Below are 7,569 nucleotides of genomic sequence, written 5' to 3'. Positions count from 1 at the left end.
CTTTTCAACAGGACAATGACCCAAAACACACCTCCAGGCTGTGTAAATGCTATTTGACCAAGAAGGAGAATGATGGAGTGCTGCATCAGATGACCTGGCCTCCACAATCACCCGACCTCAACCCAATTGAGATGGTTTGGGATGAGTTGGACCGCAGAGGGAAGGAAAAGCAGCCAACAAGTGCTCAGCATATGTGGGAACTCCTTCAAGACTGTTGGAAAATAATTCCTCATGAAGCTGGTTAAGAGAATGCCAAGAGTGTGCAAAGCTGTCATCAAGGCAAAGGGTGGCTACTTTGAAGAATCTAAAATATATTTTGATTGTGACATCATACCAACTTCTGGACCTCATTAGATTGTCATCACATATTGTCATGTGTAGGAATTTAAACAAATATATAGGGGGTGTGAGGGGATAAAATGTTTTCTGTTGCCTGAAGGCAATGATGTGCAGTAGAGGTTTAAAAATCAGATTTATTGCATTTTCCATGTGGTCTATATTAAAGGCCATTTAGTTTAATATTACAGGCATTTAAAATGCAATATTGATGCAAAAGTTGTACTTATAACATCAAAGGGATCCCTCCTGTAGCTCAGTTGGTAGAGCATGGCGCTTGCAACGCCAGGGTTGTGGGTGGGCGGGGGCCAGTATGAAAAATGTATGCACTCACTAACTGTAATTCGCTCTGGATAAGAGTGTCTGCTAAATTACTAAAATGTAAAATGTAAAGGGACGCAAAAGGATTCATTTCGTGGAATGACCCAGAAAATGACAGGACTTAACCTACTTTTTCTTGAATATTCTCCAGACTAACTCTATTATCTAATATTTTTAGACTAATACATTCTTTGCTTGGAGCCCCAGGTGATATAACTGGGTTTTCTGAAGGACCACATTCATTCTATCAAATTAATGATATCACATATCCTCCTATTGATTCAAATAATAGGTCACATAATTGCAGAAGAGGTGAAACCAGCCTGCTAAAAAGTGGTGGGCAATGTAGTAGTTTATGTCTCTGCAAATTGGGTTGCCACAATATGCAACCCGTGTCATTTTTTGCAGGGGCCTGTCATTATGGAAATGACGCGCTCGGGATCTTTGGCGAGCCCATAAATGATCCTCTCGCTAACCACCGTGTTCTCATTGTTGGGATCAAGGAAAGGACAAGACAGCCCATTTGCTGCGGTCTGTGTTGTGCGCTCTGCAGTGTGCGAGAACAGTAAATGCTGAACTGAGAAGCCGGATAGTACGATAGTGTGTTGGATAGTGGTCGCAGCTCCGGCTAGGGAAGAGACAATTTCGCAACATTGACATCACCTCTGATCTGCGCATTTAGGCTACAGTCGGCACAAGGTGGGGCAGTCAGAACAGAACAAGGGCTGGGTCATCCTCAAGGAAAAGGGAAGCGGAGGGACACAAATGTGAGCGACACAGCGATACAGGTGCAGTGAAATCAAACTGGCGGTGCTCTTAGGATGCAGAAGTCACCCGTGGAAGATGCAAACTTCCTCTCCAAATATTTCTTCTGGTAAGGAATTATATGTTTTCTTCATCTATGTCCCGGCTGATTTGACAAGTAAATAAACCATGGAATGATTTGCTAGACGTGGACACGTAAATAAACCATGGAATGATTTGCTAGACGTGGTTGCCAGATTTGGAGAACACATTGTTGAAAGGGGACCAGGTCAGGTCAAGGCAGGTCACAGGAATTTTACTTATTATTTTATAGTTGTTTCAATGGTCACTTTTAGGGCAACTATGCACCATGGACAGTTTCTGTGTCCTGTTTTGCTCCGGAGAGGAAATTCCAGCAGCCCTTTTGCGCTCTAGTGCGTCACATTCCGATTGCCCTCCAACTTTCATAATGATTATCTTTGTATGAAATGTGTAATTGATACTAATCATCTCTCGTCATTCTTCCGCGCGTAAAGATATGTACAGTGCCATCATGTATCCTACAATAGGCCTACGCAGCACATGCTTCCTGCCATTGGAAAAGTCCATGTCATCCCAAAACTCATTATTATGCAACATAGCCTACTCAGGATTGCCTATATATTTTTTTAAACAAATAGATATTCAGCTATCTTTTAGCTATCTATATAATGCTATCTAAGATGTAGTATGCCTAATTCTCCCACTACATGCACTCTGCTGTTTGCTTGCTGTTTGATTTTGTCACCCCTATATGACTGGGCGTTTGCTTAATTAATTTATACATTTATTGATTTGGCCTATCTGTGGTAAACTTCAGAGGACATTGATCTATGTAGGTACCTCAGAAGTAGGCTATATTCTATACCCTATACCCAATGTATAGCCTACTCACTTGTTGTGAGTTTTCCACTGCGCAAAAACTGGTTGAATCAACATTGTTTACATGTCATTTCAACAAAAAAGTCAATGTAATAATGTTAAATCAACATGGAAAACTGATTGGATTTGCAAAAAGTCATCAACATGAGGGAATTTTGTCTTTTTTTCACCCAACTGTTAATCTAAATCCAATGACATGGTTACATTTTTTTGGGTTGATTTCATGTTGTATTCAAATTAATTTGTTCTCAACTGGCTTACCTGGTTAAATAAAGGTGAAATAAAACTAAATAAACCTCCTATACCCGTTCGAGTTGTTTTGCAGGTGGACATCTCCACTGTTGAGGAAGGGCTTCAGAAATAAGTTGGAGTTGACAGATATTTATAAAGCACCATCTTTTGATCTCGCAGACAATCTTTCTGAACGACTAGAAAGGTTTGTATCAGCAAAAGTGCCTCACTTTATGAAAATGTAAGGCACGTTGGACTCATATTAAATTGATATAACCATTTTATAACTATTATTCATCATCTAAATCAGAATCACATTGGAAGTTAATACATTCTAAATCAGAATCACATTGGAAGTTAATACATTCTAAATCAGAATCACATTGGAAGTTAATACATTCTCAATTAGAATCACATTGGAAGTTAATACATTCTCAATTAGAATCACATTGGAAGTTAATACATTCTAAATTAGAATCACATTGGAAGTTAATACATTCTAAATCAGAATCACATTGGATGTTAATACATTCTCAATTAGAATCACATTGGAAGTTAATACATTCTAAATTAGAATCACATTGGAAGTTAATACATTCTAAATTAGAATCACATTGGAAGTTAATACATTCTAAATTAGAATCACATTGGAAGTTAATACATTCTAAATTAGAAACTAATTTGATTACACACATGTACATACAGTAGCCTACGTAAAGGACCTATTTTATATCAATATATCAAATTGAGTGCTCCTGTTGGCATTGTTGTTGGTCCCTTCTTTGTTGTCGTCTTGTTGAGTTGAGAGAGTTGATCATTCATGTTTCTTACTGCCCTTTAAGTGTATTTACTGTAATAACCCCCCATCCATTCCACCGCCCATCCAATGACTGCAATGATTAGCTTAAGAAACTGGAAATTCTAGACAGACAACCCCAACCTAAAATATGGGATGGTTTTTGGTTGGAGGAGGACAGACAAACATAAACCTTAGCGTGTTCCCAAACAAACACACTGGAGACAGGATGGGGCAGGCTGGGCTCTCTCCAATCTCACTTTCTCTCCAATCCCTCTGCCTTTTCTCTTCTCCCCACACTGTATGTGCCTTCTCCGCTCTGTCCCCGTTATTTAAGAGCGAGTAAATGTCACCTTTGAGAGGATTGTAAGAAAAAATAAAGAAAAAGGGAAGGATCTTAGGCCACCCGTTAAATACCATCCGTTAAATACCACCCGTTAAATACCATCCGTTAAATACCACCCGTTAAATACCATCCGTTAAATACCATCAGTTAAATACCACCCATTAAATACCATCCATTAAATACCATCCGTTAAATACCACCTGTTAAATACCACCCGTTAAATACCACCCATTAAATACCACCGTTAAATACCACCCATTAAATAGCACCCGTTAAATACCACCCGTTAAATACCCCCGTTAAATACCCCCGTTAAATACCACCCGTTAAATACCACATGTTAAGTTAAATACCACCTGTTAAGTTAAATACCACCTGTTAAATACCACCCATTAAATACCACCTGTTAAATACCACCCGTTTAATGCCACCCATTAAATACCACCCATTTAAATACCACCCGTTAAAGCCACCCATGTTTTCGCCCCCGAAATGACGCAAACACAACCCTGCCCCATGATGGCCCTGCTTCGGGGGCCCCAGTGGGGCTGGGGTAGGGGCAGCGTCACGGTAAAGGGTGCCAGCAGCCCTCTAAATGGGTGTAAAAGTCGACCTTTAAAAGGGCCAGATGCCTGGAGGGTGATAGATGACCGGGACATTTTTTTAATCTGCCAAATACTGCTGGTAGCTGCATGGGAATTTGAACTTTACATTGAATTAACATGTTGGTATGGTCCCTCAATCTATCATCCGTGCACACGTTCTCATTTTTACATTTTAGTCATTTAGCAGACGCTCTTATCCAGAGCGACTTACAGTTATTTCGTTTTTTTTTCTTACACTCTTTCTCTTTCTCTGTCCCCCCTCTCTCTCTCGCTCTCTCTCTTTCTCTCTGTCTCTCTGTCTCTCTCTCTCGCTCTCTCTCTCGCACTCTCTCTCTCTCTCTGTCCCTCTTTCTCTCTCTCTCTCTCTGTCCCTCTTTCTCTCTCTCTCTCTCTCTCTCTCTCTCCCTCTCTCTCCCCCTCTCTCTCTCCCCCTCTCTCTCTCTTTCCCTCCCTCTCACTTTCTCTCTCGCTCTCTCTCTCGCTCTCTCTCCCTGTCTCTCCCCCTCTCCCCTCTCTCTCTCTCCCCCTGTTGCTCTCTCTCGCTCTCTCTCTCCCCCCTCTCCCCCTCTCTCTCTCTCTCTCCCTCTCTCTCTCTCTCTTTCCCCCCTCTCGCTCTCTCCCCTCTCTCTCTCTCCGCCCCTCTCTCCCCCTCTCTCTCTCTACCCCCTCTCTCTCTCTTTCCCTCCCTCCCTCTCACTTTCTCTCTCTCTCTCTCTCCCCCCCTCTCTCTCTCTCTCTCTCTCTCTCTCTCTCTCTCTCTCTCTCTCTCTCTCTCTCTCTCTCTCTCTCTCTCTCTCTTTCTCTCTGTCTCTCTCTCTCGCACTCTCTCTCTCTTTCTCTCTCTCTCTCTTCCCTCTTTCTCTCTCTCTCTCTCTCTCGCTCTCTTTCTCTGCCTCTCTCTCTCTCTCTCTCTCACGCTCTCTTTCTCTGCCTCTCTCGCTCTCTCTCTCTCTCTCTCTCTCTCTCTCTCTCTCTCTCTCTCTGTCCCTCTCTCTGTGCCTCTCTCTCTCTCTCTCTCTCTCTCTCTCTCTCTCTCTCTCTCTCTCTGCTATCGCTATCGCTCTCTCTCTGTCCCTCTCTCTCTTGCTGTCTTTCTCTGTCCCTCTCTCTCTTGCTGTCTTTCTCTGTCCCTCTCTCTCTCTCACTCTCTTTCTCTCTCTCTCTCCCTCCCCTCCCTCCCCGCTCTATTTGTGTCATAAATGTTCTCACCTTTTTCTCTTTCCTCTTTTTTCTCCCTCGTTCGTTAAGGTCTCTGCACTCTGTTTAATAAGTTAACCAAATCTCCCAGGTTATACACCAGTGCCCTGAACAATGTGCCCCTACTTTACTTTTACTGTTAGCTAATGTATGTGTTTTTTAACAGCTTCTAACTCCTCTGGTCTGTGTTCTTGGTGTAGAGAATGGGACCGAGAAGTGGCATCGGCCAAGAAGAAGCCTCGGCTCTTGCGGGCACTCTCCCGTTGTTTCCTCTGGCCTTTTGTGTTCTACGGAATCCTGCTGTACTTTGGGGTGAGTCCATCTCTCCGTGTAAAGCACCGTTGACCAATGGTTACCTGGAGAGGCTGCAGTTTAACAGTCTATTTGATCAGGTGTGTTGGAGCTGTGCTAGAGCAAAAGCCTGCACACATTGTGGGCTCTTCACAACCGGAGTTTGCCACGTTTGTCAAAAAGGACTCCATACTTTATTAGTACGATACCAGATGAACCACCTTGTATTTAAAATGTAGGTCACTATTTGGTTCTTATTATAGTGTTATTCCACCCAGCACCTAAATATACTGTGATACGCACATGACAATGTTGCTTTTTTAAAGTGCATCTGTCTCTCATATCTCGTATCTCGCATATGATAACATGTAATGTATTGTGACAGCATACGTGTTATGCCATTGCTAGGGTTGTGTGTCTGATCAATTCCATTTAAATTCAGGAGGGAAATGGAAATTCCAATTCAAGAAAGAAAAAAAAGCTACCATTTATTGTCAATGAGGAGATGACAATAAAATTCAATTCCTGAATTGATGGAGGGAGTTGGAACTGGAATGGAACTGACCTCAATCCAACCCAAGCTGGCTGTTAGCCTGTTCTGTCCTGTACGTGTGTGTTACTTACTAGTGAATTAGCGGCATGACCAATAGCATGGAGAAAATGCATGTGTCACTGCAGTGTGAGTATCCCAGTGTCCCCGGCTCGGAGAGGAAGCTGAAGTCAGCAGCAGGTCTTGCATAACCTGGTGGTGTGGGGTGTTCCCCATGGAACCTTCTAGGAATGCCCATCAGTTCCGTTCAGAGTTGATTGGAAAATAAGACTAGAGGTATCAAGGTACATCATTAAGACCATGATATCAAGGTGCCACCAAATTGTATTTTGTAGGGCTGGGGCAAATATTTTATAGGATAGATTCTGAACTCTTTATATCAATGTCTCTGCATCTTTTTTTTTTTTTCTTACAGGAGGCGTCGAAGACAGTGCAGCCCCAGCTCCTGGGTCGTATCATCGGCTCGTTCGACCCCATCCATGCCCCTGAGCGGGAGCAGGGTTACTACCTCGCCCTGGGTCTCTGTCTTCTCTTCACCGCTCGCTTCCTGCTCCTGCAGCCAGCCATCTTTGGACTGCACCACCTGGGCATGCAGATACGCATCGCTCTCTTCAGCCTCATCTATAAGAAGGTGTGGGGGGAGGTGGTGTGTGTTTGTGTGAGCAGGGTGTGTGTGTGTGTGTGTGTGCACATCTTAGGCATGCCACCACCTAGGCAGGCATGTAGATCCACATTGCCTTCTTCAGTGTAGCCAGACTCTTGTGTGAGGGTTGGGCTGTGTGGTTGCCACACCCTCTTAGTGTCACACAGCAGCCTCTCCTGCCTCAGGTTTTTAACCCTTTGTGTCTGTCCTAACCCCTGACCTTTGACCTCTCAGACTCTGAAGCTGTCCAGCCGGGTCCTGGACAAGATCAGCACAGGTCAGCTGGTCAGCCTGATGTCAGCCCACCTCAACAAGCTGGATGAGGTAAGAACCACCCAACTCATCTGCTGTACTAACCCTAACCTCAACCTCAACAATCTCAATGAGAACTAAGGACCCAAGTAATCTACTTATTAACCGTCAGTTTACCAGGTTAGTCGACTGAGAATGCGTTCTCCTTTATAACAATGAAGTCAAGAAGAACATTGTCTTCGCCGTTGCATAGGAGTGATGAAACGGGTTAGAAGACAATGGGGGAAGAATTTCAGTGGAGAAGAGGTGGGGGATTTGAATTAGCCAGTTGGAAGC

At 43.4% G+C, this 7,569-nt stretch overlaps 1 pseudogene; it reads left to right on the top strand.

Annotated features, from left to right (window-relative positions):
- Window positions 1-1,278: 1,278 nt before the first annotated feature.
- LOC121564672 overlaps window positions 1,279-7,569 on the top strand; it is a 63,238-nt pseudogene continuing 56,947 nt past the window's right edge.

The sequence above is a fragment of the Coregonus clupeaformis genome, unplaced genomic scaffold (assembly GCF_020615455.1).
Source record: "Coregonus clupeaformis isolate EN_2021a unplaced genomic scaffold, ASM2061545v1 scaf1727, whole genome shotgun sequence".
Taxonomy (NCBI): Eukaryota; Metazoa; Chordata; class Actinopteri; order Salmoniformes; family Salmonidae; genus Coregonus; species Coregonus clupeaformis.
Note: the sequence above shows the minus strand (reverse complement) of the source record. Positions and strands in the feature narration are given on the sequence as shown.